This window comes from Halichoerus grypus, chromosome 1, assembly GCF_964656455.1.
Source record: "Halichoerus grypus chromosome 1, mHalGry1.hap1.1, whole genome shotgun sequence".
Taxonomy (NCBI): domain Eukaryota; kingdom Metazoa; phylum Chordata; class Mammalia; order Carnivora; family Phocidae; genus Halichoerus; species Halichoerus grypus.
Genome location: NC_135712.1, coordinates 138,364,069 through 138,388,697, shown reverse-complemented (window position 1 = coordinate 138,388,697; position 24,629 = coordinate 138,364,069). Strand labels below are relative to the sequence as shown.

Sequence of the window (24,629 nt, the reverse complement as noted above, 5' to 3'; positions counted from 1 at the left end):
GATTAATCTCCTTTTACATGGGAAGTGCTGAAAAGAGCTAATTTTACTGCTTGAACCTGATCATACCTTTCCCACAATGAATGAAATCTAGCTCTCAGAGGGCAAAACTCAGAAAATTCTATAGGCAGACTGTCTTAGAATTCCACTTAATGAAGCTTATGTTTAATTAGCTAGCCATTTTAATTACAATTTCAAGTCTTATAGATACAGAAATTCTATTTTTTCCAAAACAAATTTGCATATCCTTATAACACAAAAGGGAAGAAAACAAACAGATTTTAACTGTTGATCCCTTTTACTTTTTGAGCTTAGTGATTGACATTTTTTTTTCTTTTCCTTCAGAGCTTGGCATTCATCTGATTCATTAGCTTCTCCAATCTGATTGCTAGGGTCATGTTTCCTTTAATCTTCAATTTTCCTGACATGAATGCCATTGTTGGTTTTAGTTTCCCTGAAAACATTTTTATAAAATCATCAGTAGACATAGTCATCACCACATCTGCCTGATCAGAGGGCTCTCCATGTCCAACATTCCCACCTTTGCTTTTAAGATCAAGAAACCACGTTCCACCATCTTCACCTGAGAGCTCAAACTGATAAATTGCTTGAGTGGCTTTAACAACATCATCACTGAGAGAGTCCTTAACAATTCTAAATCCTCCCAGCATATCCATAGCAGCAGTGTGGATGGCTGTTTTAGGCCATAATGCATTGACTGAAATTTCACCCTTAAATTCTTCTGCCATTCCAAGCACACACATAGACATACCATACTTAGCAATGGTATAAGCACAGTGCTGTTTGAACCACAATGGATTTAGGTTCAGTGGTGGGCTGAGATTGAGGATATGAGCAATTTTACTCTTTTTCTTTTTTTTTTTTTAAAGATTTTACTTATTTGACGGAGAGAGAGACAGCGAGAGCAGGAACACAAGCAGGGGGAGTGGGAGAGGGAGAAGCAGGCTTCCTGCCGAGCAGGGAGCCCGATGTGGGACTCGATCCCGGGACCCTGGGATCATGACCTGAGCTGAAGGCAGATGCTTAATGACTGAGCCACCCAGGCGCCCTACTCTTTTTCAAATAAGGAATACATGCTTTAGATGTCAGAAAGGTGCCTCTGGTGTTGACATTCATCATCAAATCCACTCTCTTTGTAGGTGTTTCCAATGTGTTGGTCAAGCTAATAGCACTGGCATTATTCACCAAAATATCAATTCCTCCAAATCGCTCCACTGCTTTCTCCACTGCATTACTGATTTGCTGTTCATCTCTCACATTCACAGTGCACGGCAAGCCCTTTCCTCCAGCTGCTTCAACCTCTTCAGCAGCGGTAAAGATTGTGTCTGGAAGTTTGGGGTTTACATGGGTGGTCTTCGCAGCAATGACAATGTTTGCTCCATCCCTTGCTGCTTTCAATGCAATAGCTTTGCCCATGCCATGGCTTGCACCTGTGATAAAAACTGTACATCCTGCTAGCCTCCCGGTGTTGGGTAACATGATTTTCTTAGAGCGGAGGCGGCGGCGACAATCTAGGTTGTTGTCATAGATTCTTAAGCAAGATGATCAGAGTCTACTTTAGAAAGTATATTGGGGCGCGCGTGGGTGGCTCAGTCGTTAAGCATCTGCCTTCAGCTCAGGTCATGATCCCAGGATCCTGGGATCGAGCCTCGGGCTCCCCGCTCAGCGGGAAGCTGCTTCTCCCTCTCCCACTCCCCCTACTTGTGTTCCCTCTCTGGCTGTGTCTCTCTCTGTCAAATAAATAAATAAAATCTTTTAAAAAAAAAAGTGTATTGGTTTTTCTACCGCCAGCATAATGCTTCATAACAACAAGCAGAAAACCCTTGTAGCATACACAATGAATGAATGCTTATTGCCCATGTGTCCAGAGTCAGCTGAGCTTCGGCCGAGTGACTCTGCTAATCTTGGCTGGCTCTCTGTCTCTCTCTCACATGCCGAAGAGTGGGCTGGCTGTTGATTGATCTAGGCTGGTTTCAGTGGGCTGATGTGATAACTCAGCTCTACCCCATGCATCCCTCATCCTCCAGCAGGCTAGCCCAGCCTTGATTTCCTGGTGACGGCAGAGGTACAAGAGAGCAAGGTAAACAAGGCCTCTTGAGGATTAGGCTAGGAAATGACATTCTTCCACTTCTGCCACATTCCATGATCCAATGAGAGTCATGAAGCCAGCCTGGACTCAAGAAGTCAAGAAGTAGATCAATCCCTCCCTTTAGTGAGGAGAATTGCAATCTCATGTCAACTATGTGTATGCAGGCAGGGATGAAGATTTGGAGCCTTGAAAGCAGTCAATCTAACATACAAAACAATCACCATCAGACTAGGGTAGTGGGGTAAGGGAATGAGCTAGTCTTAAGTAAAAACAAGCGAGACTATTTCAGTAACCCAGAGGAGAAAATGGTAGCCTGAGCTGAAGGAGAGCCTGTGAGGATGGAGAGAAACAGACCAACTTCAGAGACATCTAGGGGCTAGTGAAGAAGACTTGCGGTTGACTAAATCACAGGGAGAGGAGAACAGGTAGGGGGCAAGGAGCAGCCAAGTACTCCATGTAGTATGTCCTCTTTTTGCTTTTCAGCGGGGCTCTAAGTCATCAGATATTTTTGCTATCAAAGAGAATGACGAGAGAGAGAAAATAGCATATGTAAGGAACAGTATGACATACATTTGAATTTTACTTATTGCCAAAACTGACCCATTTCTGTTATGGCTTTAGTTTGATTTTCCACTGATCTCTTGGGAGTGTTGCAAGGTACAATAACTTGTGACACGTGTCTATCACTGAAATCTAGTTTAATGAGGCATTTTATTCTAAACGATATACTGTGGGCGAGGTGAGAAGAGAAATGTTTTCCCAGAGCCATACGGATATGGCTTTTGGTTGATTAGCCCTGAAAATTGTCCAAAACAAATTAGTACTTAATGTAAGCCAGAAAGCCAGATGCCTGCTTTAATGGGGAGTCACAAAGTAGCATGACAACAGTGACACATAAGAGCTGAAGGGGCCTGTGAATCAAATGTTGCGTTCGCTGATACAAGGTTTGTGCATTGTCAGGGCTATAGACACGTGCTTTATTGAGAGTGAAAATTTCCAAGGCTTATAGTCACGGAATATGATATTCCAGGGGGTTCATTTGGCCTTCAAATGTAGACATTCCAGCTTGAAAACCAAAGCTGGAAGCAGCTCTTTTGTTGGGTCTTGATGATTGCATTTTCCAGTGGAAATTTTAAATTGCATTCTAAAAGAAAAGAATGCAAGGCGCCTGGGTGGCTTTGTCCTTAAGCGTCTGCCTTTGGCTCAGGTCATGATCCCAGGGTCCTGGGATTGAGCACCACATTGGGCTCCCTGCTCGGCAGGAAGCCTGCTTCTCCCTTTCCCACTCCCCCTTCTTGTGTTCCTGCTCTCACTATCTCTGTCAAATAAATAAATAAAATCTTTTAAAAAATCCTTTAAAAATTAAAAAAAAAAAAGAAAAGAAAAGAATGCCAGTTTCCCAAGCCCTTAAGCAAAGCCCCACTAATTTCAAGAATGGGAAAATAAGAGATGACAGCATAACCTGGTAAACCCATGCAGAAGGCATAATCAACACAGTGGAGGATGTGCTGTTCTAGGGTACCTGGAAGGAGATAGGGAGAAGGGTAAGATTCCCTCTCCAGAGAGACCCCACACGCTTCATCATTTGTCTCTCTTCCAAAATAAAGAAGCAAAAGCGGGAGTATGACTATTGTACCAATCCTCATGACAAGGTGTCTAGTGGACACCACCATTTGCTTACTCACTCGCTCTTTCATACAATGAGTTGTTATCAAACACTTAACTAATACCACTAACATCATGGATGGTGAGTTCTGCTCAGTGATATGAAAACACAAAGAGTAATAAGATGGACTCTGCCCTTCCTGGATTGAGGTAAGAATAGTAGCAGTCTTTACCAAGATCTATGTAGCAGGCATTTTGTGTATTTATCTTATTTATCCCCTGAAAACTCCAAAATGTATGTATTTGCTATCATTATTTAAATGATAAAGAGAATGAGATTTAGAATAGTCAAGAAATATGTATCCAAGCTCATGCTTCTAGAAAATTTATTCAACCAGGACTTGATTTTCTTCTATTCTGTTCCCAAATCCCTTGCCCTTAGTCATGCCTACATCAGAGTCTAAAAGGGGAGAGAAAACATGGATAAAAGTAAATAACCAGGGTAGATATAATGATCCTTACAATGCTTTCTACATGCCCAACACTTTTCTAAATACTTTACATGTTTTAATTCACTTAATCCCCATAGCAGTGTCATAATGTAGGTACTAGTATTATCTCTATTTTAAGAATAGGAAAACTGAGGCACAGAGAGATTTACCAAAAAGTTATGCAACCAATAAATGACCATGCTGAGATTTGAACACAGGGAGACTGGGGCTCCAAGAATCCATGCTATCAACACCTTGCTATGCCATCATTCTCAAAGGAAAAACACAGATTCAAAGCTAGAGGAGGGAGTGATTTTCTTGTAAAGTAGATTATGTGGGAGAAAATAAGTTAAGTTTTGGGGGAAGATGAAACTTTTGAACTGGTTTTTGGAAAACGGGTGGACAGGTGAAAGGAGGGTGAGGCTCCAGTGGAAAACATTCTACCCTCTCTCTACCACCCTGCCTTTATTCTCTATCTTTGGCATTATTTCCTTCATAGCAGTTTGTGGTCTGTAATTATTCACTTATGTATTTTCCTTACTTCCTTGTAAAAAGACCATGAGGGCAGGGACCAGATTCTCTTCATCACTGCATGCCCTGTGCCAGGCACACAATCATCACCAATGAACTAGAGAAAGGAGAAAGGAAATTGGAGAAGTTAGGAAATGAGTAAGGAGTTGATAAGTTCTACAGGAATTCAAGGAATCTGCCCAAGATTGGTCAAGGAGAGCTTCATGTGGTCGGTGGAATCTGAGCCAAGAAGCAATTTTTAATTATATTATATTGCATCAATTCTAAGATTTACATATTTTCCATGTGAAATGAGCGGCAATGAAATTAGAACCCACTTTTAATCAATGGTATATTTTAACTTAATTGGCATCATTTTTTCTACCTTAAGTGATAAATTAAAACAATAGTCCATTTTATAACTGATGACATCTTAGATCAATGAAATAAAGTATTGATGTAAAAATGCCTTGTCTGCCATCTATAGACAATGCCTGTTAGGAAATGAATGTGGAGGACAAAAGCCCACTATGGAGTGTCCTGGCGGCCAGTCCTATTGTAGGCTTGTTACAAAAAATAAGAGGGAACCACAGGGACTTTCTGGGGGGAGGAGTAACTTCACTGAAACAGTGTTTAAGAAGTGACTGAACTCCACATGAAGAAAAGCCTGGAGATGGAAGAAAATGTCATCAATAAAGGCAGCCTAGAAGTAAGGAGGTAGAGAGAGTCACATCCCAAAGTCAAGGGTGTTCCAAAGTCAATTGTATCACTAATGCTGTGAGCTGACATGCATTATTTTGCCCTTCTGGTTTTGGTGTTTTCATTAATAAGATGGAAGGGTAACACAGAGCAGTTTACAGGCCTCCGTGAGTTCTAAACCATGATGTTTATTCCAGGTCTGAGACAGTGGGACCCTGCTGTGGACTTCAGATAGCAATATAAACCATGAATACTCCAGGAGCAGTATTTTGAAGGAAGAATAGTGTGTGCAAAAGCATGGAGGTTGGAGAAGGGATGGAAGCGAATCCAGCATTGTGTGGCTAAAGATAAGGTCAGTGATGCAGAAGGGCAGAAGAGGACAAGGCTGAGCAGAGCCTTTGGAAGGCCACATTAGACCTTATTCTAGGAATAACAGGGAGCCATTGAAGACTTCATAAGCAAGCACAATGATCATAATCAAGCAGAACTATCACAGTCAAATATACACTTCAGTGAGATGGTCATTTTGTCTGATTTGCTGAGGGAGAATCTAGTAGGGGTAAGCTCAGAGCCCATCTACTGGGAAGAACCAGTTGAAAAAAAAAAACATGGAAGAGGTTGACATTAGAAAAAGAGAACTAGACAGTTTTCAAGGCACTTAGAAGCCAGAATTGGCAGGATTTACTAAGAAATTTAATAGCGAGGGAGAAATAAAAACAATAATTATAACGGTAGTTGTATTTGTTTGCTAGAGCTGCCATAAGAAAATACCACCACTGGGTGGCTTAAACAAGAGAGATTTGTTTCCTCATAGTTCCGGAGGCTACAGGTCCAACATCAAGGTGTCAGCAGGTTTGGGTTCCTCTGAGGCCTCTCTCTTTGGCTTTCAGATGACCACGTTCTCACCATGTCTTCACATGGTTGTATCTCTGTGTGTGCACTTTCCTAGTGTCTCTGTGGGCCCTAATCTCTTTTTATAAGGACTCCAGTCAGATTGAATTACGACCCACCTTAACAGCTTCATTTTACTTGAATTGCATCTTCAAAGGCCCTATCTCCAAAAACAGTCATATTGTGAGGTCCTAAAGGTTAGGGCTTCAACATAATAATTTTGGGGGACACATAATTCAGCTCATAATGTAATAATAATAGTAGTAATAGCTACTACCTAGAGGGCCTGCTAGTTCTATTGTCTCACTTTTCACCATTCTGGACTATCTTTGTTTCTTCTTCCACCCCCCTCTCTACCCTCAGCTATCCATCTGCTAGCCCACCTGCCCTCTTACTCACATCCTGGGGCTCTGAATTCACCACCATCACATTGGACACCAAATCATACCTCAGTGGCTCCCCTCCCTAGCTCGCCAGCCATTCATTAAACCTCTTAGTTCCCATTGCCCTCATATGATCTCACCTCCCCTGATCAATGGAAACAAAGAAATAACTACCACATTCCCACCTCTTCAGCAGACATCATGTACCCTGCCCTCAGCACTCAACAACTCGGCACACACCCATAGCCTCCCACTGAAATCCCCTGGGACTCTACCTGAGTGGCAGGGAATGAACGCCCATCCTCAGTTAGGTTCTCCAGGAAGAACTGTGAGATGGAATTTAGTGTGCAGGATGTTTGTTCAAGAGTTCTCTTGGGATTGACATCCACAGAGACAGGGCAGGGAAAGGAAATAGGAGTGGGCAGAGGTAAAATTCAAGTTGGCCCAGTGCACAGGCCCAGTGACAGCCTCAGCCAACCCTATGGGGAGTTCTGGACCCAAGATGAGTTTAGATGGCCAGGCTTTTATATCCCCATTTCAATCAGTCATTGGATATGGGTCACCATGGAAGGACGTGACCTTGGCAAGGCAGCTTCCTGCACCTAAGGCAATTACTGAACGGGTGGACAGTGGAAGGTTGTCCACTGACAGCCCCCCCCACCCCAAAGCTAGGCAACAAGTCCTTCCCTAAAGGAGAATCTGGGTGGCACCTCATGATGGCCCCCACGAAGTCTCCCAGCAAGTAGCCCTCAGCCCATGACTGACAAGGGTTGGAGAATAGGTACCCCCGCTTCCTCATCTCTTGGGGTTGGGACTGGTGGGGAGATACCTCTAAAGCACATGCCACACTGCCTCCCCGATTTCCCCAGTTGAGTTGAGCCTCAGTTGCCCAAAGTGATAACCTGCTTGATAGCACACCATTGATTGGATTTCTTCCCTTCCCCATCTCACTTCCCCACTCTTTACCTATGCTTCCTAAATAAACCATGTGCATTTAAATCCTTATCTCAGGGATGCTTTGGGGTAACCCAACCAAAAAACATCTCCAAAAAGCTTGTTTACTCATTTTCTCTACATGATAAGAATAGACATTTTTTTAAAGGAATGACCTGTATCCCTAGGCTAAATTGCCTCCCTTTCATTGCAATTTACACTTTTTTTTTTTTTCTGACTGAACCAGTTATTTGAAGTAGTCATGAGTGACCTTGGCATATGCTAATGCCTGTAAGGTGCAGACTGTTTGCAGAAAGTGCTGATTTCTCTAGCATGATGTTTATTGTTTATCCGAAGGGCCCATACAGTCAACAAGAAAACATCCTTAGCACGTCTCTGTGACTTAATCAAAAGCTGGTCGGTGAAGCATATTCCTCAGTCATAATCCTAGCAGACAATAAAATCAATCTTCCCTGAATGGTTATGTCTGGAACCTGCTTACAGCAACTTGTTGGCTGCTGGAGTACCCACATCTGTATTCAGCAGCAGCTGTCCAGGGAAATGGTCTCCATATACCCCCAGGAATACCTGCTGTTGGCCTATTTGCATAGGCAGATACAACCAGAGAATTGCTCCTCGTGGCAAGGGATGACAGATGGGCTAAAATCCTCCAGAGGGCTCGGTTGCTATGCCAAGAGTAGCAGTTCCAGGTGGTAGATGACTACACAAACACTTTTAACTGTGAACAGCTTTCCTTCGCGCGGGAAGGTTGTCTTAGTTGACAGATATACATGGTAAGGGGAATGTTTGTTTCTGGTCTTCTTTACTTCCTTTTAACCTGTGGCCCTTGACCATTTGGATCCATTTGAGATGTCAAGAGAGAAAGGAGAAGAAAAATGAAACATCTTTGGCTTTTAAGTTGAAAAGCCACAGTCCACCTATCACAGGAAGTGTTCAAAGAATACACGCCACGAGAATTTTGTCCCACCCATCAAAGAAATTTTTATTGGCCTGAGACAATGACTTGGGTGCGGCTAGTTTCTTTAGGAGGTGGTCCCAGGACGCACAGGTGAGATGTGAGACAGAGAAGGGAGGAAATTAAATAAATGGTGTGTTGATGAGCTGCTTTGCAGTGTGGGTAGTTGGAGCTAAAACTGCTTAGGGACCCTCTGAGAAATTGTGAGAAGCACCCCCTCAGCATCTTCCCACTGAAAGACAAGCAGATTGAGGTCTTTATCTCCCAAATCCTCTCACCTGCTGGCCAACAGCTGCCCAGAGAGATGTCAATACTGTATAATTCTGAGCTGTACCTGCTCAGCCGAGCAAGCTCCCAGGATAACTGAGAAAGCCCTCAAGCAGAGAAAACAGAAAGAGAGAGGTGGGGAACTTGCAGTGTGTTGGAAGTTCTATAGCTGCAGCTCAGGTGGGGGAGGGAATAAGAGAAAATGGGGCAAGGCATCAACAGTGCCTGCTTTACTGCGCTTGAGGGTTGAAGAGAAGGCAATAAGGGATGGAGATGGAGGGAAGTAAGGCCATGAGATACTATGGCACTCTTTGAGAAGGGGCTCTGCCCCTTCTGTCTCTCATCCTCCGCTGATCAAATCCAGGGTGGGGAAGATTGAATGAACCCCCACGTAAGTTTTAGAGTCTAAGAGCACCCTGAGTTCAAGTTCCTGGCAGGGCCCTTGAAAGCAAGCAGGGTCCTTGAGGTCCCCCATACCTCACTAGCTTAGAACAGCGACACAGAGTACAAATGATGTCAGCGAGGGTAATCTCAGAAAACACAGAAATAGAAGAAGGTGAGAGAAGTAGATCATAAAAGGCTCTAGGTCATGATGAAAAAGAAACAGAATTCATGAACTAATAAGCAAGGTCAAGGGGAATATGAATATTTCAGCAAAATCAGGGTGATGGGTGTGATGGTTAAGAAGAATGCAGCTGAGACCGTTGTAGCAGATGCCAGCAAAAAACCAGAGACCAAAAACATTCCAGATTCCTCCCTCCAAAACCATGGCACTCTATAAATTCCCTGAAATCTTAGATGTTGCTTCAGGGAGGAGGTGGGGAGGGAAAATGTCCAAATTGGCAGAGGTTAAATCTAAAATGACTACGTGTTTTAGTTTGGGTTTCCCTAGAAGAAGAGGCTGAATTTGAGTGTAGGTGGGTTTTTTTGGGGGGGGGGATGAGGAGAGGAGGGGAGGTGATTCCAGAGAACAGGAGTGAGGGACTGGAAGAGGGAAACTGGGAAAGCAGCAAAGCCAATGTAAGGGAATGTTATTGAGGTAGCCCTTGTGAGCAATAGGAACTCATTTCCCTTGGGACCTCCTGAGAATCATAGAGAATTGTCCACCTGAAGGACGGGAGGCTGAGGCATTTATCCAGTTGGCTCCCATCCCCAAATGGTCAAGGGATGCCATCTGTATTAATCTGGTTCTCCAGAAAAAACAGGAACAGTAGGGTGTGTGGGTGTGTGTGTGTGTGTGTGCGTGTGTGTGTGTGTGTGTGTGTGTAGAGATGTATTATAGAAACTGACAAGTCACAAGATCTGTAGGGTGAGTTGGCAAACTGGAAACCTAAGAATGCTGATTGTTTAGTTCCAGTATGAAGGGCAGGTTCAAGGCTCAGGAAGAGCCATTGTTTCAGTTTGAGTCTGAAAGCAGGAAAAAGACAATGTCCCAGTCCACCAGCCATCAGGCAGGAAGAGTTCTCTCCTACTTAAGGGACAGTCAGCCTTTTTGTTCTATTCAGGCTTTCAACTGATTGGATGCGACCCACACACAGTGTCCCAGGCAATCTGCTTTGCTCAGTCTACCAATTTAAACATTAATCTCATCCAAAGACTCCCTCACAGAAACACCCAGAACAATGCTTAATATCTGGGCACCCTGCAGCCTGGTCAAGCTGACACATAAAATTAACCATCACACTCTCAGAAGTATTCATTCTTCCCCACTTCCAAGCTGCCTGAACACTACAAGCCAAGCTAGCGCCTGCCAATGTTCGTGAGTTTGAACGAACCCATGGGCACAAAAAGCAAAGGCTCAGCACATACACTTCAGCCTAGAGGCTGACAGTTGGACATAAGTCAAAGCCCATACAGGACTGTGTACCCGGCCAAGGCTTAAATCAGAAGTGAAGCCAAGATGATGTGCTTGGGGGCATAAGAGCATCTTATCTGTTAGGTTTTTCAGAATTTATTAAGATTATTATTTTTCTGGCATTGACAGAATTGGGATTCAAAAAAGAGATTAGATTGGGTTATAGAAAGCTACACTTTCTGCACATCTGCTTTTTGTGGTCTGGGACATTCTCACCCACTTCACATATATAAGAAACCTTAACAAGCTAAATCTGATTAATCAAATCTTGGTCATCAATGGACTGCTGCCCAATCACCTCATATCTAATGTGCCTGCAATGTATTTTTCCACATTAATTCATCCATTGAACATTTATTGAATAGGGAAGCCATTATGCCCATTGGGAGCACAAACGGTAGAAAAGATGAATTTTCTGCTCACTGATAGCTTCCCTTCTACTTGGCCTCAAAAGACAAAAGGTTGATTTTGTGATGACTGGCAGCTGTAGCCCGATTATAACTTCAGGCTTTATTTGGGTTCCATATCTCTGAATGGAGATTGGGAGGAAAACCAAATGTTTACCCAAACATCGGAGGTCACAGAAATTCACATTTGAGTCATTTCCACTCCAAAGCAAATTGTCTGACCTCAAACATCTAGGCATGCATACATCTAAACTTATAAAGATAAACAATTTCTCTTCAATTCATACCATCATCACTCTGGTTTTTTTTAATATTTGGCAACAAAGGAGTCAAACCAAACATCTAATTTCTTTTTATTTTTCTTGCACACAAATCAGTAGAGGGATATGTCTCCAACATGTTCTTCCTATATTTCCTTCCTTTTAACTTCTTATTCATTACCATTTCCCTTTCTCTAGTTTTCCTTCTCCCACTCTCTCCCAAAAGTCCGGAGTAGAGGAATAGAAAGCCAGTGTGGAAGGAGAGAGCAGGAAAAAATGATCAATATTTAAGAAAGTGATTTCAGCAATATTTTTCCCCTTTTAAGCCCCAAACAAAAGTGAACTCTAACAATATCCTCAATTTATTCACTTGAACCGAGGAGATCCACAGTGTGGAGCCACAAGCAATCAGTGAGCTACAAAGATTTTTCTGAGAGACCACCGAATGATCAAATCTACAAGTTCTGTGGTTGTTAGAGTTGGGTGATGTACCATAGAGTGTGTATTCCACAGACTTTATTATTTTCATCATATTCCAGCTATCGGTTAATAAGAGAAATAATAATAGCTCACATTTGTTGAGGGTTTATTAATGTGCCAGGTACTCTCAGAAATGCTTTCTTTACACGGATTCACTCATTTATTCTTCACCCCAAATCTAAGGGTTAGATTCTTTGTCATCCCTATTTACAGGCAGCAAAACAGAAGCCCAGAGAGAGGTACAATTATTTCCCCAAGATCACAGAGTCAGTAACCAGACCAGTAACTCGTCTAAACCCAGGCATTCTGGCTGGAAAGCTGTGCTACCATTTTGTGTGAGCTATGCAGCAGTATTGAAATTTGTCATTTATAAACTAAAGGTAGCAGTTCACTAATGTGTCCTAAGGACTCTCATTCAATATTTTAATAGGCTGGTTGTCTACCATGCAACATAGCAAATCTCCTATTAAGCATAAGCATAAGCAGTACTTGATTCTAAATTGCTAAGTCCAATGATCAATTCTCAGTCTTGACTGTACTTAATCTATCAGGAGCATTTGACTAAGGCTCCCTGCTCTTCAGTATGCTTTCTCTTCTCTTCTTCCAGAGTACCAGTCTCTCTTGAAAGGGGCATCCTTGGCCATTGCTTCTTGGTCTCCTTGGCTAGTTCCTCCTTTCATAGACCTGATGGTCCTGGAAGGCACCAGAGTACAGTCCTTCATCCTGCTTTCTTGCATGTAATTGCACACACTCTTTTTGGTTAGACCCATTCTCACAACTTAAGTACCATCTATTTAAACACCAATAACTCCTAAATGTATAACTCCAGCCCAGGCTTCTTTCTCTTTCCGAACTCCAAACTCTTATACCAACTGCCTACTTTAATGTCTTCACTTAGATATCTAATAAACACCTGCACCTTAATATGACTTGAACAGAACTCCTGATCTTTCCCCCATAACTTGTTCCTCATACAGCCTTCTCCATCTTCAAATGATGGCAACTTCAACCTTCTACTTATCCAAGGCAAAAATCCTTGGAGTAACCCTTGACTTTTCTCTTGCTTTCGCATGCTGCATAACGTCCATATAGGCTCTGCTTCAAAACCTGTACACACTAAGGCCACTTCTCAACACTTCCACTGTTAGGACCCTAGTGTGAGCCACCACCATCTTTTACCAGGATGACTGCAATAGACTCCTAACTGGGGTCCTTACTTACATTCTCGCCTTCCTACAATCTATTCTCAATAGAGCAGCCTAATAGATTATAAGCTGTATCATATCGCTCTGCACGAAACCCTTCAACAGCTTCCCATCTCACTCAGACATGAAGAATGCCTCCCACCACCCCTACCTGTCTGATATAATCTTTCCCCTTGCTCTCCCCACTCCAGCCACAGGGGCTGACTTTTCCCCCTCGGACACTCTCCTGCCTAAGAGCCTGTACATTGGCTGTGCTCTCTCCCTAAATATTCTTCTATTAGAAATCCATTTGGCAAACTCCCTCACTTGAAGTCTGTTCTTAAACGTCTCCTCCTCAATGACTCTTGCTCTTATCTCCCTATATTTAAAATTGTAACTAATCTCCTATACTTAATACTCCCAATCTCTTTACTTGGCTCTCCATTTTTCTTCTTAGATAGTAATTGTCAACTACTGGCAGGTGATACAACTTATTTATTTTATTTATCTTTTTTTAAACATTCTTTTTTTAATTATTTTATTTATTTGTTTGTTTTCGAGATAGCGAGAACAGGGGCTGGGGGCAGTGGGGGAGGGTAGGGGGTCAGGGAGGAGCAAAGGGAGAGGGACAAGCAGACTCCACATTGAGTGCAGAGTTGGACAAAGGGCTCTACATGGGGATCCCACAACCCTGAGATCATGACCTGAGCCAAAATCAAGAGTCAGACGCTTAACCAACTGAGTCACCCAGGCGCCCCAATTATTTAGTCTTTATTATCTGAATCTCCCACTAGAATGTAAGCACTAAAAGGAAAGGCTCTTTTTTCTTTTTTATTCATAGCTATAGTCCAAGATCTTTTTCTAGAAAAACTGGCACATAACAGGCCCTCAATTAGTGTTTTTTTAAAAAAAAAAGATTTTATTTATCTATTTATTTATTTATTTATTGAGAGAGAGAGAGAGAGCACATGAGCAGGGGAGAGGCAGAGGGACAGGGAGAGAGAGAACCTCAAGCAGACTCCGAGCTGAGCACGGAGCCCGCAGGGCTCCATCTCACAACCCTGAGATCATGACCTGAGCTGAAATCCAGAGTCTGACCTTAACCAGCTAAGTCACCCAGGAGCCCCCTCAGTAAGCACTTTTGCCTAATTAATTAATCCTCCAGTGTTCAGAAAGTCATCTTTCTTAAAATATATGTATTGCCTTGAATTGGTCATGGTATTCAATTACTACCCCTGCTTTTTATTTATCATTGCAGTTAGTTTAGCTACATCATCATGATTTAACTTTTTTTATTTGATTAACCTTGCAGAAAATATATTTAGCAACAGCATTTTTCTGATCCATAATCTCTCAGTAAATATACTTTAAGGGCTTTGCATTGAGTTGCAAATATGAGTTGGCCATACCTTATGGCTGAAGCAGATATATACAAAATCCCCACAATTTTGCTTTTACGGTAGGAGATATTTTATTAGGCGACACTATGAATTTGGGTTGTTTATTTATTATTTATTTTAAAGATTTATTTATCTATTTTTAGAGAGTGGGGGGAGCAGAAGAAGAGGGAGAGAAATCTCAGGCAGACTCCCCACTAAGCAGGGAGCCCAATGCAGGGCTCAATCTCAGGATCCTGAGATCATGACCTGAGCCTAAATCAAGAGTCAGGCACTTAACTGACTAAGCCACCCAGGTGCCCCTGGGTTATTTAAATAACATATTTCAAGGTAAATGTAAAATTACTAAGTTATGTATCAGTTTACAAGGTACTGATATATAATAAAAAATCATATATATAGGTTTCAATTTCTCTCATAGATGACACGTTACTGTAATAGCGAATCACTACTTTGTGTTTCTCTCTAATTCTTTATTATAAAGCATTTTGCAACAGATAAGTAGGTCTAATGATTGAGCCTCTATAGTTTCTCCATCTATATGAGCCACATTCAAAAATATATGAGATTCACTGATCTTAGGGTCACTGACTGTGTTTGGAGAGTATATGATTAGGTGATTAAGCACTCAGTCTCCAGGGTGCCTGGCTGGCTCAGTCAGAGGAGCGTGTGACTCCTGATCGTGAATTTGAGCCTAATGTCGGGAGTAGGGACTACCTAAATAAATAAAACTTAAAAAAAAAAAAAAGAAGAAGAACTCAGTCCCCAGAATCAGTCACACTTAGGCATGAATTCCCAGATCACCAACTACTAGTCATGTAAACTTGGGCAAATGATGTAACCTCTCAGCATCTCCACTTCCCGTCTGGAAAATGGAGATAATATTAGTACTTACTTCATATAGCTATTGAGAAGATTAATTGAGATAAAGCACTTATGTGTGCACTTGGCACAGTACCTGGAACATACTTTGTGTTAAATAAATAGTAGTTATTATTAAATTATTGTGTTTAACAATATATACCTAATAAAACCATAGCATTTACAATGAATCATATCACCAGGAGAGGTGAGATTTTATACAGCTACAGAATCCAGGTTATGCCTATAGGGGAAAACATACACCAAATATTGGTTTCTTAGATTTTAAATGGGAAGATAAAAAAAAAAGCACAAGTTCATTTTAACATTTTTTTCCCAAGGTCAAAATTAATTTTGCTTTGGGCTTTGCAAATCCCTCCTTTAATTGTCTAAACATCTGCAATTGAGAGAAGTGTATATGTAAGTTTATTTCCTCCAAAAACCAAAAAAAAAAAAAAAAAAAATGAGGGCACCAAAATCATTTGCTAGTGCATAATATAAAGACCTAAATGGGGAAGATAAATCTTCAAGGACTTTATATGCAATCCCTTCACTAGCCGTGATGGCCTTAAGATATATATTAATTTCCTAAACTAATAGGAAAACAATTAGATCTCATCTATTCTACCTTTGATTTTTTTCCTAAACTTTTGAAGTTGCAACTTTAAATAGGCTACAAGAATCAATGAACAATGTACATATAATGTAGACAAGTATTTCAAAATTAATATTTCTTAATATAGTGAGTACATAAGTCTTAAGAACTAATTTTATGCTAACACATTCCACTTATTCTATTACAACCAAGTGATGCTAGTGAGAACAACTTCCAGCTGAGGAGACACCAACACATGTTGCAGGCAAAGGAAAGCCACAAGTTCTTTGACATTCTTCCCATTAAGAGGTGGCAACTACATCCCCTCCCTTTGAAAATGGCTGAGCTCTTAAATGGACATTTTCCAAAGAAGACATACAGATGGCCAACACACACATGAAAAGATGCTCTACATCACTCATCATCAGGGAAATGTGAATCAAAACCAAATGAGTTATCACCTCACACCCATCAGATGGCTAGTATCAAAAAGACAAGAAGAAATCACAAGTGTTGGCGAGGATGTGGAGAAAAGGGAACCTTCAAACACTGCTGGTGTGAATGCAAGCTGGTGTAGCCCCTGTGGAAACCAGTGTGCAGGTTCCTTTAAAAATTAAAAACAGAGCTATCATATCTAGTAATTCCTTCTGGACATTTAACCAAAGAAAATGAAAACACTAATTTGAAAAGTTAAATGCACCCCTATATTTATTGCAGCATTATTTACAATAACCAAGACATGGAAATAACCTTAGTGTCCATTGATAAGTGGATTAAGAAGATATGGTATATATACACAGTGGGATACTAATCAGCCATTAAAAAAGTGAGATCTTGGGGCGCCTGGGTGGCTTAGTCAGTTGAGCGTCTGCCTTCGGCTGAGGTCATGATCTCAAGGCCTTAGGATCGAGTCCCACGTCGGGCTCCCTGCTCAACAGGGAGTCTGTTTCTCCCTCTTACTCTCCCTCTGTGCTCTCTCTCTCTCTTTCAAATAAATAAATAAAATCTTTAAAAAAAAAAAAAGTGAGATCTTGCCATTTGTAACAACATGAATGGACCTAGAGGGCATTATGCTAAGTGAAGTAAGTCAGGCAAAGAAAAACAACTACCATATAATTTCACTTACATGTGGAATCTGAAAAACAAACAAACAAATAATAAATAAAAATAGGCTCATAAATACAGAGAACAAACCAGTGGTTGCTGGAGAAAAGGGGAGTGGGAGATAGGGGAAATTGATGAAGGGGATTAACAAGTCCAAACTTCCAGTTATAAAATAAATAAGTCACGGAGATGAAAAGTACAGCATAGGGAATATAGTCAATAAGATTTCAACAATTTTCTATGGTCACAGATGGTGACCATACTTATCATGGTGAGCATTTCATAATGTGCATAATTGTCAAGTCACTATGTTGTATACCTGAAACTAATATGATATTGTATGTCAACTATCTTTCAATTAAAAAATAAAAAATTTCGGGGTGCCTGGATGGCTCAGTCGTTAAGCGTCTGCCTTCAGCTCAGGTCATGATCCCAGGGTCCTGGGATCGAGCCCCACATCGGGCTCCCTGCTTGGTAGGAAGCCTGCTTCTCCCTCTCCCACTCCCCCTGCTTGTGTTCCCTCTCTCGCTGTGTCTCTCTGTCAAATAAATAAATAAAATCTTTAAAAAAAAAAATTAAAAAAATAAAAAATTTCCCATACTACCTCCCCTTCATATACCATAGTCAACAGTCAACTCTATGGTTTGGGTTTGACTGCTGGTGAATAATAGTTTCAGTATCACTTACGGATTAATAAATCCTTTAATCTGCCTAGTTTTGAAGAATTCTTTGGTGAAACTTGAGAGGAGGCAGTATGATGTACAGAAACAATACCAGACAGTGTAACGTCCATTTAGCTGCCGTGCAGGAAAACTGGAATGTAATCATACTGCTTTGCCTACGCTGGCATCACTTAGCCATTGTGTACTTTTGGTGTGTATCTAAAAGGACATGTGCTGCCCTAAATCTAGTTGCATTTATTTATCAATAAATGCCAGTAAATGGAAATTATATTACATTTGACTATTTCCCAAATGAAAGAACAGAGCAGTCTATAAAACCTAGCCACCTGTGTAATCCTAATCATGTGCCTTGAACATATTTGTGTCGCCTAATCTGGCTCAAGCTACCTGTTTTTCCAGCTAAACCTTTTTGATTCACCCTCCCTCATTCACTTATCTGACGTATACTTTAGGCCCCCTGGAACTCTTTTCTTGGTGATGACACATAGCACAAATGTTTCTTGGTCTTCTTTATCAACACTAATGCCTTTTAATTACATCAGCATTTCCTATTGGAAAACACATTTGTTCCAGGAAAACATTAGGTATTCCTGAATAATAATTTCCAAATGTCTTTAACCCAAAGAAAAAGACTTAAATCTTATTTCCTTTTCTTATAGACACCTGAATAAAAATGATGTGCATGTTTTAGAGATAAATTACTTAACCGTCCTTTGGTCTATTTATGTATAAGAATGTTTTTGAAAGCACTTATCTTATTTTTTTTAAATATTTATTTATTTAAGTAATCTCTACACCCCATGTGGGGCTCGAACTCATGACCCTGAGATTAAGGGTCACATGCTCTTCTGACTAAGCTGGCCAGGTACCCCAGTACATATCTTGTTTTAAGTGATGCACAAACTTAAGGCATTAATAGAATTTAAAAGTAATAAAAAAATAAAATAAAACAAAATTCACAAGAAAGAAAGAAAATGGGTGCACTCCATGACAGTTTTCACACAGAGAACATGGCAGAAGAGACACTGTTTCCAATGTTTGAGCCCAGGAGGTGACAGACTGGAAGCTTCCAACTCCTTTCTCTTGGAACACTCTCTCTGGCAGAATCTGTTGGTTTGCAAACTCAAGAGCTTCCTAGGTGAAATATGGAACTGTCCCCTGTACATGGAGGGCAAAGAGAAACTGAAGGAAGAACCAGGCCCCTCCTGGTCAGTAGGTGGCAGTTTTAATAAGCAGGGAAACTTACTTAAAAGGCTTGTCTTGGCAGCCACAAGATGAGTAGATCTCTGCGCCCATCCACCAGAATCTTAAACGTTTATATGGAGGCCTTAGCTGGGTTCAGTCACATATTCAGTCCAGATGATTACCTTATTCTCTCAAGGCTGCATCCTTGAAAATGACTCCCACTATGGGAATGATGGGTAGAACTTACATTCCAAGGACAAGAGAGAGTGTCAGGAGCCTCTGATTGCCCAGGTCCAGCTTGCTGGTCAACTAGAGGTCACAGCCTCTAGATGACCTCCCCCAAAAGAAGCCAGGCTCCATATAAGAGGTCCAGCTCCCCTGAGACCACCATACAGTGAAGAAATCCAAGTTAGCCACAAGGATATTTCACAAGGAGATAGACACACACACACAACCAACCATCCCACAGCTATTCCAGGCACCAAGTATACAAATAACAAGCCTTTAAATGACTCCAGACTGAGCCATCTGACAGCAACCATATGAGGGACCCTAAGCAAGAATCACCCATCTGAATCCCTCAACCTCCAGATCATTGAGAATTTATTATTACACTGTAGATAATCTAGTCTTGTTTACTGATAGAAGTGATAGAAGTAGTTAACTGAAAGAAAAGATTGGTTTTCTTTCTACTCCTGTTTTATGTATTATATAATGATGGACCTAGAATGAGGGTTCCAATTCCACAAGCTTTAGTTCAGATTCTCAAGCCAATGTTTTCCAATTAGAAATTGGTTCTCTCACTTTTTAAAAAAGATTTTATTTATTTATTTGACAGAACATGAGAGCACAAGCAGGGGGAGCAGCCAAGGGAGAGGGAGAAGCAGGCTCCCCGCTGAGCAGGGAGCCTGATGCGGGGCTCGATCCCAGGACCCTGGGATCATGACCTGAGCCAAAGGCAGACGCTTAACTGACTGAGCCACCCAGGCACCCTGGTTCTCTTACTTTTAAAAGAATAATCACAATGATCTACATTTTTACTATCCCCCTATTTTCTACATGCAGAAATAGCTAAATTTTCCTACAACAGTTATATTTACTTATTAGCCCTTAAAAGTATTGTTAAAATGTTCTTTAATATTATTATTAATGAGCAATGGATCACATCAAGTACTTTCTAAATTATGGGCTTTCATCTTTGTATTTTCATATGTAAAATTCTAGAGGAAGAAAATAAACATTGTCTAGATGGCTGGGTTGACAATGTATTGGGATGAGATTGGATATCAGTGAAATGCTGATCCGTATTTAAAAAAAAAAAAAAACAACAAAAAACCATGAAGTTTTCCAGGTTAACCAGTTTCCTAGCTCAGTTCAGCCATGAATCATTAAAGAAGATACACATTTTTAATAGTTTTAATTAAACTTGTTCACAACTGAAGTATAGAAGGACAGCAGCTATTCTTACTTTCTAAGTGGAGTGTTTCAAATGAGTTGTCCATTTTTCTCATTCATTACATAAATTAGGAATTTAATCTTTTCTCAAGAAGTAGCTCATTGATTGGTTGATTCATTCATTCATTCATTCAACAAATGGGGTGCTATACTATTCAGTCACTGTGTTAGGTCCTAGCAATACCATGGTAAACAAGACCTACTTGGTCACTACCATGGAGTTCATATTCTAGCAAAGAAGCATGCATTCAACCAATAGTAAGTGTGTTAAGAGCTAAAAGGAGAAAATACAAGGAACTATGCAAGCACATAGGAGAGGAATTTAACACAGTGTAGAAGGTCTGAGAAGCCTGACTGTACATCGTACAACTTGATCCCAATAACAGCACCATAATGTCCCCACTTTTGTACAATTTAAGGTACAAAGCAATGAAGTGGCAGAGGAGGCCAAAATAATCATCTTTTTATTGCTAGAGCCTTAATTAAAGGACATAACTTAGCATGAAAGCCAAAAAGACCTGAATTAAACATATTTATGCACCCACCCAGACCAGGTGGTGCTGGGCCAGGTTAAGTAAGAAAGGCAGAGTTGGGCTATGCATGCCCAGTTATTATTTCCAATTTTACCAACCAAGCAAAGCAAACAACATCAAAAAGCAGAGAAAGATCAGAAGTGTCACATCAATAGAATTTCTTCCACTTGGAAGAAATCATAACGAATGGTAAGACACAGGAGCTTATTTACACAAGAAAAAGCCATTACTTCCTTCCTTAACTAGTTTCTTCTTGTCCTGCTATTCTCCTTAACAACAAAAGAAAAATTGTTCTGAAAGTCATCTCCAACTTCCTGATGGTTTCTATTAACAGCAAAAACCTATTGCACAAACAGTTCAAAATTTAATAAATGTCTTTGATGTATAAAATGATCCTTTTGCTGATTCATCAATAAGAGTGAAAATGCTGTTAGAGCAAATTGGACGCTTAAAATGCTAGTAAGTGCCAATTGAAAAGCTGCCAGCAAAGTTTCATGTTAATTTTTCTCTGTTCTACCTTCTGAAGAAGAGTATTTTATTTTTTAAAAACTCAAGAAAAAAAAGGGATTAATAAAAATCAAGTATAAGTATTTCCAGATAGCTCACATTTTCAGCCCCTGCTCTTATACAAAACTCAATATTTCATTTTGTCCATCCTTCAGATAAGTAAATTTTTAGCTACCAAAATATTCAAGAAACCAGGCTGAACACTGGTAATTGGCAAAGTGGAGAAGCGAAATCACAAATGTGAAAGCATAAGTAGATGTTAAAAGATTTTTTGCCATCTTGTGAAGGTGATAGGATCCCTTTAATAAACTGATTAGCAGATTCATATTTCAAAGAAAATCATAAAATGGAAAATGGGGATAATTTTAATATTGTAGATTTCCAGAAGCTTTCTGGATATCTGCAGTAATTATTAAAAAACAAAACTAGGTAACCATGGTGGGCTAAGTGCAGAGAGGGCCCCAAATCTTATTATGCTCCAAGTAATACTGCCTCTTCCCAACCTCCACCCACCATCAGCACGAGTGAAAAGGAGGAGGCTGAACTTGGGTTCTCGGCAAGGCCTCTACCCTCCCCTAGACCCCATCATTCAACACTCACAGCCTCACCACCCCTATCTATCTTAGAGACCATCAGCACTAGCTCTATATGCCTCCGAATCACAAAGGCCCAAATCTCAGACCATCCCTCAGCCCCATATGGCTCTGCACAGTCCTTAATCTCACCTATCTACCCTCCCCTAGCCCCAAATCCTTCCATTGCTCTCTTTGGAGCTCATGATGTAACATCAGTAAAACCTTATTCTCCAAGGGCTTGCTGCTGGGTGATATAGCACAGTGATTATGTACGCAGAGACTCTGAGGTGGCCCACCTGAGCTCACGTCCCAGCTCTGTCACTTACTACTACTGATCATGAGTAAGATACTTAACCTGTCTATGCTCTAATTTCCCCATCTATAAAATAGGGCTAAAAATAATATCTTCCCCAGAGACCTTGTTTTGAGGATTAAATAATCAATACATAAAAGTCACAGAAGAGTTCCTGGCACAAAGTAAGTACTTTATAGGTCTTTTCTTTCTCTCTCTCCCTCCCTCCCTCCCTCCCTTCCTTTCTTCCTTCCTTCCTTCCTTCTTTCCTCCCTCCCTCTCCCTATTTCCTTCCTTCCTTCCTCCCTCCTTTCTTTCTTTCTTTCTTTTTCTTTCTTTCTTTCTTTCTTCTTTCTTTCTTTCTTTCTTCTTTCTTTCTTTCTTTCTTTCTTTCACCTTTATGCTGCCAATGAGCCCTGCCTCGCCCCTGAGACTCTGCTTTCCCTAAAGCTCTACTAAGTGGTATCTGTTTTCTTCCCCGTATCCCTCATACTAATGTAACTGAAGGTTGAATGAAGTCTTTCTTTCCTCTCATTTCCCCTTTCAGACAATTATCCTTCTCTCCTTCCAATGACCGTCTCCAACGCTGAAGTTCATGCATCAAACTACACTACCCATGATTACTCCCTATAGCATCATTTGTAGAGTGGCAGGTCACTTCTTTTGTTCCTTGAGGATTTCAACTCCTGCATCCTTGCTACTCTAGCTCTACTGTTGTCATGCTTTCTAGTGATTTGAGTGTCTATGGGATGATCCTTTCAACTCTCTGGTTTTCTACTTTCCTCATCACTTCACCTCCAGTGATTTTCTCCTTAACTTTAACGCAACAACTCACTCTGCTGGTTATACCCTACATAGACCTTGCCATTGCCAATAAATCCATCCCCCTCCTACAGTTTCATTCTCTGTCCATTGTCTCCTATCTTTTAGCTCATTCCCTTTGCTACTCCTGATTCCAACAATTATTTGCCTTCCCAGTTCTCTTGGCACATTGATTCTACAACCTATTCACTCATGTCCAGATTTCCCTGCGTATTATTAAACTTCCAGTGCATGGTCTGTCATTATAGTCCCTTCCTTCCATACACCCTCAACTCCCTTGTGCCATTACCCTTCATTAGACTCACCTGGCAAAACCCAACCCTGGTTAAATCCAGCCCTTGACAGCTCTGTGCTTTCTTCCACAGAGCCTAATAAGGCTGGAGAAGATTTCAAAATCATGCTGACTTATCTCACTTTACAATCATAATCACTAACCTAAGAAAGCTCATTTGGGCCCAATAAGCATATTCTTTTTCTCTACTCCTTTCACTCTCCTACGTTATTCATTAGCTGTTGAATACATCTTCTCTGTCCTCAAACTTCCAATATGTCCCCCATAATCTTTATTTTCAGTTGGGAATGATCCCTCCTATTTCATGAGAAAATAGAAAGGGTCAGAAGATAACATTTTCACCACCATCATGCTGGACATTTTCCATATTTCCCTTCAGATTCACCCTCTACCCTCCAGCCTGCTCTGCACCTGAGAGGTTGACCTCTATGGATTGCATCAGCTTTGTTACCCTCTGGATACCAGCTGGTTCAGCCAATGAGAGGATCAGAGAATTGAAGGCAGGAGGAGAGTGAAATCCAGGGCTTTATTCCCTTGGCTCTCTCCCTTCTAGTCTATGGATTGATGGTTACTGCATTTCTTTTATTAAAGTCCCCAGCTCCTGTCGTGTGGCCTTGTCCTCTAGTTTATAGGTATGGCTAGAGCTCCACTAGGTTCCAATAACAGTCCTTCCACTTGACTCTTCAGGCCTATGGGGGTGATAGCTATTACTCAAATGAGGTGCTTTCCCAGCTCTTATTCATTGCTCCAAACTTGTCCATTTCTTTGCAAGTAGTTAATTTATTAACCTCTCATCAATTACCCCATTCAAATATGCTCTCAGTTTCCTGTCAGGGTCCTTCTGTTGCAAGGATGAATAGTCTGGCTCTTTTCTAAGGTGAATCCCTACACTTGTCCCCAGACTCTCTCACTGATGAAAGGTTAGCCCTCTGGCAAGTAATCATTTTTGCTCCACTTCATCCTATTTTCTTCTCTTTACTGGATCATACCAATCAGAATGCAAACATGTTGGAAGAGCCCACATCCCCCCACTTCCTCATATCTCCTTCCAGCAGCTGCCCCATTTCTCTGTTCCACTTCAAAGCAAAACCCCCCAGAGTGTGCTCTATTCTATCTCCCATGCCTCCCTCACATTCTCTGCAGATCTCACTCTTATCAAATAAGCATCCTTCTCTAACACTTAACAAAAACAATGGCTACCAGTCAGTCATCACCTTCAAGGACCCATCAGCAGCATTTGACGCATGTGATCCCTCCCTCCTTCTTGAACTACTTTCTTC

At 41.1% G+C, this 24,629-nt stretch overlaps 1 pseudogene; it reads right to left on the bottom strand.

Moving 5' to 3' along the window:
- Nucleotides 1-338: 338 nt before the first annotated feature.
- LOC118546488 (hydroxysteroid dehydrogenase-like protein 2 pseudogene) lies at nucleotides 339-1,434 on the bottom strand (annotated as a pseudogene).
- Nucleotides 1,435-24,629: the final 23,195 nt, after the last annotated feature.